Source organism: Bos taurus, chromosome 22, assembly GCF_002263795.3.
Source record: "Bos taurus isolate L1 Dominette 01449 registration number 42190680 breed Hereford chromosome 22, ARS-UCD2.0, whole genome shotgun sequence".
Classification (NCBI taxonomy): domain Eukaryota; kingdom Metazoa; phylum Chordata; class Mammalia; order Artiodactyla; family Bovidae; genus Bos; species Bos taurus.
In genome coordinates this window covers 20,780,191-20,793,297 of record NC_037349.1, presented here as the reverse complement: position 1 = coordinate 20,793,297, position 13,107 = coordinate 20,780,191, and positions in this window count along the sequence as shown.

Here is a 13,107-nt window from a genome sequence, read left to right as displayed (position 1 = left end):
CTGTAAAATTAAGACATTCACTCTCCTAGTCTGACAAAGAATCTCTAAGGTTTCCTCCAGGTCTCCGAAGAAACTGAGCCTGGAGTGACTTGTCCTGAAATCTTTTGTGTCTGAGCTCATCAGGCTGGGACTAGTCTTTATTCCTGGGATCTGGAAAATTTAATTCCTGGCTCTGCAGCTTTTGTGTTCTCAGCTGCCTGAGGCCAGTTTTGTGCTTCTGAAGGGAACGAGAACGCCATGCTATGAGGCGGCTGCTGATGGATGTTCTGTGTCATTCAGGTCCTGGATTTTGCTTCACCCACTGGAATAGGTTTGTTTCTTTTTAAAGATAGAAATGGTAGTGGAACTCCTTCCCATCTTGGTAAAAGGCAGCAGAGAAAGTTCTCTGCTCAGGTAGCTAGTGGCAAGGCAGATGGTATCAGGTTCAAGAGCAAAGATCATAGGACTTCCCCAGGTGGTCCAGTGGTTAAGACTTTGCCTTACAATGTAGGAGGTATGGGTTTGATCCCTGGTCAGGAAGCTAAGATCCCACATGCCCCCTGGCCAAAAAAAAAAAAAAAAAAAGTAAAATGGAAGTAATATTGTAACAAATTTAATAAAGACTTTTTATAACGGTCCACATCAAAAAAATCTTTAAAAAACAGAACAGAGATCATTGGTTTGCGATCTGAAGACTGAACGTCATTCTTCTCTCTGTTTTTCTTGGGCAAGTTACATGACCTCACTGAGTGTTGGCTTCCCATGTAACAAAAGGAGGAAGTGATAATGAGACTATTATGCTGTTCAAGTCAGACAATTGGATGCTAATATTCTTTTTAAACTTAGATAGTCTATCAGCATTAGCTGATATTCCTGCTCGACACTCCATGAGGATCAGTGAGTGCTGGGGAGTATTCTGTGACCTGAGAATGCATGAGGTGTGTGCATGTGTTCTCATGGGGGCAGCATCTCCACCCCCAGGGAGTTTATACTGTGGTGTGGTGGGGAGTCTGCATTACATAAAACACTGGACTCATCTGAGGCTTGGTTTAAAAAATAATAGAAAGGAAACAGAAAGGGTGCTGACTCTTACTGAGCCCTTGCTACTTGCCAGAAGATGCTACATCCTGAAGATGTTTTCTCCTTCATTCCTGGCAAAGACCCTGTGCAGAAGGTCTTCTGGGTTCCATTTCACACGTGATGGCTTTGAGCTGCAGAAAAATGAAATGTATGCTAGGGATTCAATATAGAGGTTGTCTGATAACAAAGCTTTGATTCTTTCTAAAACACTGGTTGCCATGTGCTCTAGAGGCTCTGAATTTGCACCTTTGCTGGGACTTTTCCACTGTGTGAGTTTTATCTAAATCTCCCATAGTGAAGCATTGAAATGTTGCCATGTCACCTTATAATTTCTTCCAACTTTGCCTTATTTTATTTATGGAGATGTAGTGACTGTTTGAAATATCTGTTGTGTGCATTTAAGCTGACTAATGAAGACTGAATAGAAACCCCAAAGCAGAAATCTCCTTTGGTTTATTACTAAGTATTGTCTATAAGGTGTCCCAGAAATGTTGGTTATTACTGTTATTGTTAACAATATTTTTTTACCTGAGTCAAGGAGCTACCAGGGCAGCAGGAATGATGGATCAAAAGGGGAGAAATAGGCTTCAAGCTCTAGATCTGAAAGGGGGTGGCATTGTCACCTAGACTTACGGTTTGGGGATAGTAGAATTCTCAGAATGAGGGACCATGTCCTCAGGATGAGTCATTCATTCTTATTTGTGTAGGTTGCATAATTACTCTGTAATGTAGGCTGAGATGGGTTTATTACTGAAGCAGGAATGTTGCGATTTCATAGCTGAGAAAATCAGAGAGAGGTTTGCTGCCTTTGTTTGGGACTGGGGGTGAGCTGGCGCACTGCCTGCCTACGGGTGGAGCTGGTCCTGAGAAAATAAATCACATTCACTTGGACTTTGTGGTCAGAGAGAGGAAGAGGAAGCAAGACACCAGGAAAAATGACCTCTTGTTAAAGAGCTCTGTTGCAAGAGACATAATATTTTGAACAAGCAAACGATAGAGAACTTACATAGATTCCACAATAGCAAACTCACAAATTCACGCTCATCCACACTCACTTTGATGGCTTCAGAACTAAAATATTAACTGCAAGAGAGAGAATGAGTGTCTATAGAGACTTCAGTTCATGTCCTTGAGGAAGATGAGAAAGAAATCTTATGAAATATTGATTGAAATTACAAACATATGTAACCTATGAGAGAAAAGAGAAAATATTTGGAAGTCAGATCCAGGAGATGTAACAATAACCCCTTCAGAGGGAGCAGGAAAACAGGGGAGGCAGATTAAATAAATAATAAGGGACATTTTCCTTGAGCTAAAGACAGACTTGAGTCAGAAGTTGGAAATGTTCTCAGCTTCCTAGATAGGATTAATAAGAAAAGATACATCCCTAGGAAAATACTTCAGCTTTGAGCATAATGAAGAAATCTTAGAATCTTGCAGACAGAAGGAATGTGTTATTTTCCAAGGGGAGAGATTAATACTGGCCTCTGATTTCTCATTTGCTCCACTGGACATTAGAAGAAGAAAGAGTAGTGCCTATAATTTACCCAAGAAAACAACTCCTTTGTGCAGTCAAAGCATCATTCCCTGTCAACTAAAAAAGAGATTTAATTTTTTTTTCCTATTCAAAACCTTTTAAGGACCCTTCTCTTTGCAAAATTGACTCTTACCTGGGTAAGAAGAGAATGAAGAGTTACACAAATATAATCACAGGCTGTCAGAAAGCTGAAGCTCCTATTTTTTTTTACCTTTTTATTTTATATTGGAGTGTAGACGATTAACAATAGTGTGATGGTTTCGGGTGCACAGCAGGGCAACTCAGCCAAAATTCTCCAGACAAGAATACTGGAGTGGGGTGCCATGCAGGGGATTCTCATGACCCAGGGATCAAACCCAGGGCTCCTGCATTGTAGGCAGATTTGTTACCATGTGAACCACTGGGGAAGCCCATGTATGTATCCATTCTCCCACAAAGATTTTTTTAAGGGTTTTTTTAAAATTAATTTTTAATAGATGGAGTATAGTTGATTTCAATGCTATGTTAGTTTCTGCTACACAACAAAGTGAGTCAGTTATACATATATGTATATCCTCTGTTTTTAAGATTCTTTTCCTGGATAAATCATTATGAAGTGTTGAATAAAGGTCCCTGTGCTAGTCAGTTGATTCTTATTGGTTATCTATTCTACATAGTGTATATATGTCAATCCTGATCTCCCAATTTATTTTTAGATAAGAATGGATTTCAATCTATCTCAGGTAACTAATATAATATGCTCAAAAAAGTACTGTAAACAATGCATCATAGTAGAGGTAGAGGATATGGAGGGAAAACAGGTGAAAAATAAACCCTGCAGTGTGTGTGTTTAAGTCTAACTGGATATTAATAAATGACATAAAGTTTTCAATGTGTGTGCTAAACATGGGAGTCTCAAACTTGTCTTTGCTTCCCTAGGCATAGTCTAGGAGTTCAAGTACTAAACTCCATAAAATCAGGTTGGTGTAGTTTTGAGCCTAATTTAGCAAAAGTAATATGTGTCTTAAGTTCAAAAACCTGCTTGATACCTCATTTCCCATCTTGTCTTTTGACCCAGTGCTTCTGAACACAATTTAATAGATTTTGTCTTAAAAGAGGTATTATACAGAGTGAAGTAAGCCAGAAAGAAAAACACCAATACAGTATACTAATGCATATATATGGAATTTAGAAAGATGCTAACAATAACCCTATTTGCAAGACAGCAAAAGAGACACAAATGTATAGAATAGTCTTTTGGACTCTGTGGGAGAAGGCGAGGGTGGGATGATCTGAGAGAAAGCATTGAAACATGTATATTATCATATGTGAAACAGATCGCCAGTCCAGGTTCGATGCATGAGACAAGGTGCTCAGGGCTGGTCACTGGGATAACCCAGAGGGATGGGATAGGAAGGGAGGTGGAAGGAGGGTTCAGGATGAGGAACACATGTACACCTGTGGCAGATCCATGTCAATGTATGGCAAAACCAATATTGTAAAGTAATTAGCCTCTAATTAAAATAAATAAATAAAAATCTAAAAAAAGAGGGAGGCAAAATTATGATTTGGTGAAAACATATGTCTAGAGTTTCAAGAAAAAAATTCTAGGCAAATACTTATATAAATATCTATATAAAACTTTGTTTTAATATGATTTCAAATATTGGATGTGGGTTAGTGAAATTAAAAGTTCCCACAGGGAAACTGAAACCCTCCTCATATACATCTGGTAGGAATGCAAAATGGTGCAGCCGTCTTGGAAAACACTCTGGCAGTTCCTCAAATGATCAACAGTTATCATATGACTACATTTTCACCTCTCGGTATGTAACCAAGAGATTACACCCATAATTGTACATAAGTATTCACAGAAGCAGTATTCATGAGAGCTCCTAAGTAGAAACAACGCACATGGCCACCAGTTGATGAAACAGATGAAATATTATTTGGCAACAGGAGGGAATTAAGAACTAATACATGCTATTGATACAATATGAATAATCCATGTAAACATTGTGCTGAGTGAAAGAAGCCAATCACAAAGGACTACATTTTATATGATTCTCTTTGTAGAGTTGTTTTTGTGGTTCAGTTGCTCAGTCATGTCCAATTCTTTGTGACCCCATGGACTGTAGCCCACCAGGCTCCTCTGTCCATGGGATTCTCCAGGCAAGAATACTGTAGTGGGGTGCCATTTCGTCCTCCACGGGACATTTACTACCCAGGGATCTAACCTTTGTCTCCTGCATTGAAGGAAGATTCTTTACCTTATGAGCCTCCAGAGAAGCCCTAATCACAAAGGACTACATTTATATAATTCTTTTTATAAAACAGGCAAATCTATAGAGACAGATTAGTGATTTCCAAGGGGCTGGGGGACAAATGGAATCGAGGGTTCTGAGTTTCTTTACTGAAGTGATGAAAATGTGCTAAAATTGTGGGAAAGATTGCATACTCCACAAGTATATGAAAAACCATTGAATCTTATGCTTGACTTAAGATTATATAACTTGTATAGTATGTGAATTATATCTCAGTAAAGCTGTTAAAATATCCCAAACCTCTTATTTCTTTGCTTCTTATGACTTGTTTTTCCAGTTATCCTAAGTCTTTCAAACAGTTTATTTTATTAAAAATGTATGGTCAAGATTGGCAGAAAAATCTGACCTGGGTTGGTCATCTTTTTGAATGGATTTGTTAGCATGTTTCTTGGAAAGCCACCTAGCAAAATGAAAGGTAGTCAAGACTGACATTGTGATAGGTCTTCAGTTTAACATATTAACAGACCAAGACGTGGAAATCATCTGCTACTAAAACTATAGTAGGCATTTTTCACTGGAACACTTGGGTGCCATGGGAAATGAAAATACAAAAGAATTTTTGTAGCTTCCAGAAGTTTCTCCTATGGGGAATTCCAAAGTAAAGTTACAGTGAGTTGGACACTGAGCTTCATGATTCTTTTCAGAGCATAAGGACCTTGGGTGTCTTCAACATCCCATTGATTTCATAGCTGTTTGAAATCATGATAACATTTTTCTGGTCCAAGTTTTTTTTTTTTTCTTCTTCTTCATTTTAATTTCCTTATAATCTCATTTATTTTTTACTTTCGGCCTTATCTTTATGCTTTAGCATGCTTAAAAAGACATTTGTAAAGGATTTGTATGCTATAGGAAAATAAGCTTTGTTCACTGATGGGGAAAAACATAGATGAAAAAAATTTTACATTAAATAGGATGTTTTCATTAACTGAATATTTCAGTTCCCTTATAGTAAACCAGAAACCCTTTTTGTTTGCTCTTTAAATCTTGTTGGAAATCTTTTTGAAATGTATCTGTTCTTTTCCCTGTCTGTGAAAATAAAATATGTATTTAGATTATCAGTGATAGCTGAAAGACTTTATATCTCCCAGGTTTCTGACTGTCAACAAATATTTACTGGTTGTTTACACTTAAGGCTCTCAGTGAATAGGGAATGTTGTGTTGACGACAGTATAGGATATTGGGCTAAGTGTATCTTGAGCTCAGAATTCTCAATTGAAGATTCTAGTTAGAGTGTATTCTACATGCATCTTAATATTAAAATGTATCCACATTCAATCCCTCCAGGCCAGTATTTTCTCATCAGAAATTATGAACTTTTTTCCTTAGAGAGCAAGTTTTGACTTGGCTTTTTGAAAATAACTCCTCTTACATATTAATAATGAAAAAAGTCTTCGTGACACAGTTAAAGAATGGAAAGGCAGACTCTCTTTAGGGATAATATTGTGACAGGTGTGTGCACCAGTGCAGTGGGGTTTTGAGGCAGGGGAGAGAAATTAAAGGAATTAATAGACATGAAGCAGGATAGAAATCAATGGATGGAAAATTGCTAAGAGGAAGCATAGTAAGGATTAGATCATGGCTAAACTGACTTGATCAGATTCTTGGTAAAGGCAGGTCAGGGTGATCAGACATTGCCTGGGTTGGGGGAGAGGGGATGAGGAATCCAATCAGATATGCAGGGTGATCAGATACTGAGAATGGGGAATCTGGTTAAACCCATTTAGGATTCGTGCTAATATGTTGCTCTTAAGTATCATGACCAAGGATGGAGTCTAGCTGGGGTCCAAAGAACCTGCTTCCAGTTTGGTTGTGGAGAGAGGTGTTGTCCAGACATGAATAGGACTAATGAAGCAGTGGAAAGGAAGAGTCCTTGTCAGCAGAAGAGAAACCACCACAAGAAAGATTATCTTCAAGGTAGAGTTTCTCAGAGAGAGTAAAACATCATGGGTTCTGTCCTGACTTGATATCTCAAGATGGAAAATGGTTTTGTAGAGACCAAGGCTTCAGAAGTCTACAAACAGATCCATTGTGTAGTGGATCTAATTTCTATAGGAGAAAACAGTTAAGCCTCCTGTTGCCCCCATTTAGAGGATTTGTATGAACAAACAGCTCATCCATCAGTTAGCTATGTTGTACTCATCTAGGTCATCACTGAGGAGGTCAAAGGTTAAGACGAGGTATTTCCCTCATAGAATTTCTAGTTGAGGTGGGATGACTGTCGGAAAAAGAGTACAATCATCATTTTTTGGTATGCACTTCATGAAGGAGGGATGTCATCTTGTGCATGAGGCCCTAACTCAGTGCATCTTCTCCTTTCAACCAGTCATCTGTGAAGCTGTTACCAGCCTACTTTAAACGCTTCTATGGGGACTTCCCTGGTGGTCTAGTGGTTAAGAATCTGCCCTGCAATGCAGGGGATGCAGGTTCGATCCCTTGTTGGTTAAGATACTCTAAGCTGCAGAGCAACTAAGCCCACATGCCACAACCACTGAGCCCAAGATAGCCAAATAAACAAACAAACAGATTTTCAGTGGTTTCTGACCAACTTAGAGTCAAGACCATTTTTCACACGGCCTTCAAGGTTCTCAGTGTCTTATGCTCTCTCAGTCTCTCCAGACAGTGTTTTATTTTCTCACTTAATTCATTTTCTATGAGAACATTTATTGACTATTTCTGGCTTCTCATATGCATTTATACCACACGGTCTCTGAGTGAGTTCATTAATGTTGTGGTGGTTTGTAGGGATGGAAAGTGGTACCTGAGGTTTCATATGTGCTTGAGTTTTGATGATGACAGGGCCGGTAACTGTAGCTGTCCTTAATGACAGACGTCCTTTTATGATGCAGTGGGTGATGCACTCACAAACACTCATGGGTTGAGAGATCACACCATCTCTAGGTCACTGAATGAGCTGATAGGATCAGGGTGTTAGATCCGGATCAAAGCTTATGGAGATGCTTGATGACATTTTCCCTTTTTTAAATCCACCCTCAGTGGTCCTTGGTGGCTCAGAGGTTAAAGCGTCTGCCTGCAATGTGGGAGACCTGGGTTCGATGCCTGGGTTGCAAAGATCTCCTGGAGAAGGAAATGGCAATCCACTCCAGTACTCTTGCCTGGAGAATCCCATGGACGGAGGAGCCTGGTGGGCTACAGTCCACGGGGTCACAAAGAGTCGGACACAACTCAGTGACTTCACTTTCACTTTCAGTGGTCCTTACCCACCACCAGTCCTCTGAGTTCAGAGAGTAAAGATGCTCCGAGATCTGCCCAACTGTGTAGCTGAGGAGTCTGTGTTGTAGAGGAGATCTCACTGTAGAGTGAAGAAATTCTTTTTATTTTCTCATTAGATGGCCCATCTTGATGGCTTTCTTTGATCATGGCTGATCATGACTGTCCAACCATGTCTTTCAAATTACTCCTGGAGATACATTGATTCCATATACCTATGTCTCAGTGAAAGTATTCTGTATCTTTCTAAGAAACATCTTTGTGGACACGGATGGCTTATGGCATGAGGCTGGCCCTGTTCCATGATTTGCAGTCCTTGTATGAGCCTTGTAAATATTTAAACAGATAAACATTTAATACAGACACATCCTTGCTACTCACGGGATCCTCTCTGTGGACAGAGCTTACATCTTCGAGAAACATTTTCAAAATAAGACTGTTGTTTATCTGTCAAGGATGAGAGTAGGCATTTATTTGAGGGGGCAGACAGAGCACTCAGCCTGTATCTTGGCAAATGCCCATTGTCCCCAGCGGAAAAGTGGCTGGTGATACTGACACTGAACCACAAATCTTGACCTAACTGGATAATTTCTTAGGGAATTCAATTCTCAGCTGTCATTACTAGGTCTTCCTCTCTCTTTCCTTGTATTCATACTCTTTATTCTTGCTTCCTCTGTGCAGTCTACAGTTTTAGGTAGTTTTTAAAGTTGTGATTAGATTTCTTATGCATAGAAGTTTTTGCCCCTGGAGAGAAAGAGAAGAAAAGTTCTTGGAGCAAAATCCAAATGACTGTTGTCTATCTGGGTCAGTGAGCTGCATGGCTATGAAACCTCAGAGATGTGTCTGCAAGCATCATTTACCTTATTGTCTATCCTGTGTCATATCTTAGAGGGTTCAAGATGACCATATTTAGGGACATATCATAGACAAAAGACTTTTGATTTTTCTATCTATGGATTCAGTTCAGTTCAGTCGCTCAGTCGTGTCCGACTCTTTGCGACCCCATGAATTGCAGCACACCAGGCCTCCCTGTCCATCACCAACTCCCGGAGTTCACTCAAACTCATGTCCATTGAGTTGGTGATGTCATCCAGCCATCTCATTCTCTGTCTACAGAGGATGAGATCTATGGATTTGTGTACCTCAAAAAGCACAACAAAAACAACAGAATGACATTTAGTTTTACCTTAATGAATTAGCTTTATGGAAAAGAATAAGATTATGTCATATTGGAGCCAAGCTATGAAATCAGCATGAATCTGTGCCTTTCGAGTTATCTATGTGATCCTTTGGAAATTAGAAGCTACCACATGCTATTACAGGCAAAAGGCATTTGGAAACAGCCTCGGTACAACTAAATCAAGGCTTGGAGAACTTTATTTATGAAGCCTTAACACTGATCATGAATTATAATGTATTATACATAGAAAACATTTCTTTAAATATAACTTTGTGTTCTTTATTCATATTCTTTTTTTTTTTTTTATGAAAGTTGTAACATGATGTAGCTTTGTTTTGTATTTTTGCATTCCACATGTCATGCAGAATCTTAGTTCCTTGACCAAGGATAAAACCCACACTCCCTGCAGTGGAAGCATGGATTTCTTAACCACTGGACCACCAGAGAAATCCCTTTATTCATATTCTTGATCTTGCAAGATCTCTCAGCCTAGGCTTAGATACAAAGCAAAGTGTTAACACAAAATTTTAAACAATAATAATAAGCACCAGTTCACCAGGTGACCACCACCAGTCAGGCCACCAGTTTTCCCAGATTCTCTGAAATGTGCCTGAAGATTGGCTCCTCTCAATAGGGAGCCAATGTCTCTCTATTGGTTACAGGGGCTCTATGTCTTGATCTTTTAGATCTATCTGTCTGTCCTTCGTCATTGCACCAGTGCTGATCTGCGTCCTTTGCAGGGAGCCCATTCGCAGAGTCCCTTGAGCATGGACATTCTCTCTTTCTCCAGAGTGTCTGGCAGTTATTACTGCTTTGGGGGCTTGCTAACATGGAAGTGGGCATGAACAGTCACTTTCGGTTTCTCTGATTCTTCTGCGTGAACGTGGCTTCTTCTGGCTCCAGGGACCAGCCTTTATGAAAGGCACCAGGTCCCACACTGGGCTCCACAGATGGTGGAGATAAGAACCTGCCTGCCAGTGCAGGAGACGTGGGTTCAGGCCCTGGGTTGAGAAGCTCCCCTGGAGGAGGAAATGGCAACCTACTCCAGTATTCTTCCCGGGATAATGCCATGGACAGAGGAGCCTGGCAAGCTACAGTCTATGGGTATGCAAAGAATCAGCCACAACTGAGTGACTGAGCTCACGTGCAAGCACTATGTCCCACAGGCAACTGTGCAAATAAATAGTCTGGGTCTAAACAGGCAAATAGTCTGGGTCTGTTAGGGTGGGTTATGCTGTACCAAGTCTTAATCCTAATAGCTGCTTGTGAATCATCCTCTCTTCCATCCACTGGCCAAGTGCCTGGAGAAGAACTTTCACATTTTAGGTGCACAAGGTATTTTTGTTCATGGAAAACATTTTTCTACCTAAAGAGGGATTTGAGGGACTTGGACAGACACTTCTCTTAATGTCTCTAGCCATGTACCAAAATGAGATACCTGGTGCTGCACTGCACAGGAAAGGTTATGATGGAATGGAGGGTGCAAGTAGCTGCCCATGTTAACTTCTTCTTAATAGCAGGTTAAACATTTTCTAAGGATGTACTTGTTCTTGGGATATACATAAAACAACAATGGTAAAAGATAGGACTTTGGAAAAAGTCAATGACTAAAGAAAATTTAAGTCTAGACTTTGTCAATGACTAATTAACATTTTAAAATTTTAGATTTAAAATTCAAATCCAATAGGCATTGGATTATAGGTCACCAATGTTCTGTATAGAAAATACCTAACACTGTTTGATTATCAGCCTTGAGGGTCTTATCTTAGTCCTATTACCCTGAACCCAAAGCACTTCTTTTCTTTGTCTGACCTGTTAAGCACTTTCCAGCATCTTTTAGAAAAATACTTCAGATGACAGCAGTGATATTGTTGTGCAACACACTGGGGCCAGGATTATTTCCCTTTGAAATTGGTCATTTTTCAGATCCATTGTGAAATCAGAGTCAGTCCACTTGAATTGAACCCTAAGCTTCTATACACATGGTATTTTTGATTTGTGTTAGCACCTGGGTTAGATATTTTCTCGTCTTCCTAGCTTTGTACTTGATGTAGGGGAGGGATGGAATTTAACTCCAGATTTCAATTTCCTGGTAATTTTCCTGTGTTGCCATGTGCGTGCATGCTAAGTCACTTTAGTCGTGTCCAACTCTTTGCGACCTTATAGATTGGGGCCTGCCAGGCTGCTCTGTGTGGAATTTCCCAGGCAAGAATACTAGAGTGGGTTGCCATGCCCACCTCCAGGGCATCTTCCCTATCAAACTCAAGTGTCTTATGTCTCCTGCATTGGCACATAGGTTCTTTGCCATTAGCACCACCTGGGAAGCCCATGTGACTATACCTACCATTAGAAACAGAATGATCGGATAAAGAATAATCTTCTTAGAGTAATCATGCTGTAAAAGGAAGTCAATGTTCACATTTGATGTGCTATGGAAAAAATTCAGTTAATAAGCAGATGAGGAATCTGTAGTCAGTGCAAAGAGCTGTTACAGTGATGGATAACACAAGATTCATAGCAGAAGTACCTGGGTTTGAGTTAGTACCTGTCTTTCCTGAGCTCAGTTTCCCCATCTGTACAATGGGGATAACAGGAATAGCTTCCTCTTAGGGCAGTGATGAGAAGTCATTGATTGAACGCACACAGCATCCAGTACCTGGCGCAAGAAGTGTTGTAACTGATCACTGTTATGATTGTTATTGTCAGCCTGCTGTTACTGTGTTCTTTCTGTGGTCATGAATCATCTCAGCAGATCATCATGAAAGGCCTGTCCTTGAAATCTACCTCCATGTCTTTAAGCGCACACGACACCAATCAGCAAATATACTCTAGCTTAACCTGATAAAAGAGCAGGATTTTCGTGTTCTGGAACATGGGTTTTTCTTCCTTCTACTTTTACAGAGTGGTTTATGTGAATCTTAATCCTTATCCCCTCGATCACAGAGTGATAACTAAATGGATTAGAAAAGACTGTTTCCTTAAGGTCTTAACTTTGATGAAAGAGACTAAAAGTTAAAAAGGACTTCTTTATCACTCTCTACTGTGGGAAATAAGAATATTTCATGCAGGTCTCCATCAGTTTACATGACCCAAATCTCACATTAAATGATGCAATGCAGTCAGGGCTCAAGCCTGGGAATCGCTCTTTGAGATGATCATTTAAAAAATACCAAATAATGAAGCATAGTGTGAGCAGTTTTTCTTTAGTTAGCAGTTGAGAGCTCGAAGACCCAATTGTGATACAACTTAATACAACAAAATAGGAGTATTTTCACTCCTACCTCATTACAGAATCAGTGTTAAGCTTCTATAATGGCTTTGTAGCATGCCCCCAGCATACAGTAGTGAGCAGGGTCAAAGTGGTCCTTGGCCTCAAGGAAGTTATGTCTTAGGAGCAGAGAAAGGTGGCAGACACTAACTGTTGAGCAGTAGCTCATGAAATGCAGTATGTACAATGACTGTGGAAGAACGGAATACTGTAAAACTACATGCCGCATGTACTTCACCCCTTTAGGGCTCGAAAGGCTTCTTTGAGGAATTTGGGTTTATGCCAAGATGTGAAGGATAAGTAGGAGTACAGGAGGCAAAGATGAGGGGGAGGAGAATTCTACCTGGAGGAAGCAGCTGATAGAAACAATGGATGGGAGGACCTCCTCAGTGGTCCAGTGGTTAAAGACTTCATGCTTCCAATGCAAGGAATTTGGATTTGATCCCTGGCTGGGGAACGTGCTGTGTGATGTGGCCAAAAATTAAAAACAAAAACAAAAACCCAACTGGGTAATAGGTGTCCACATGGGTTG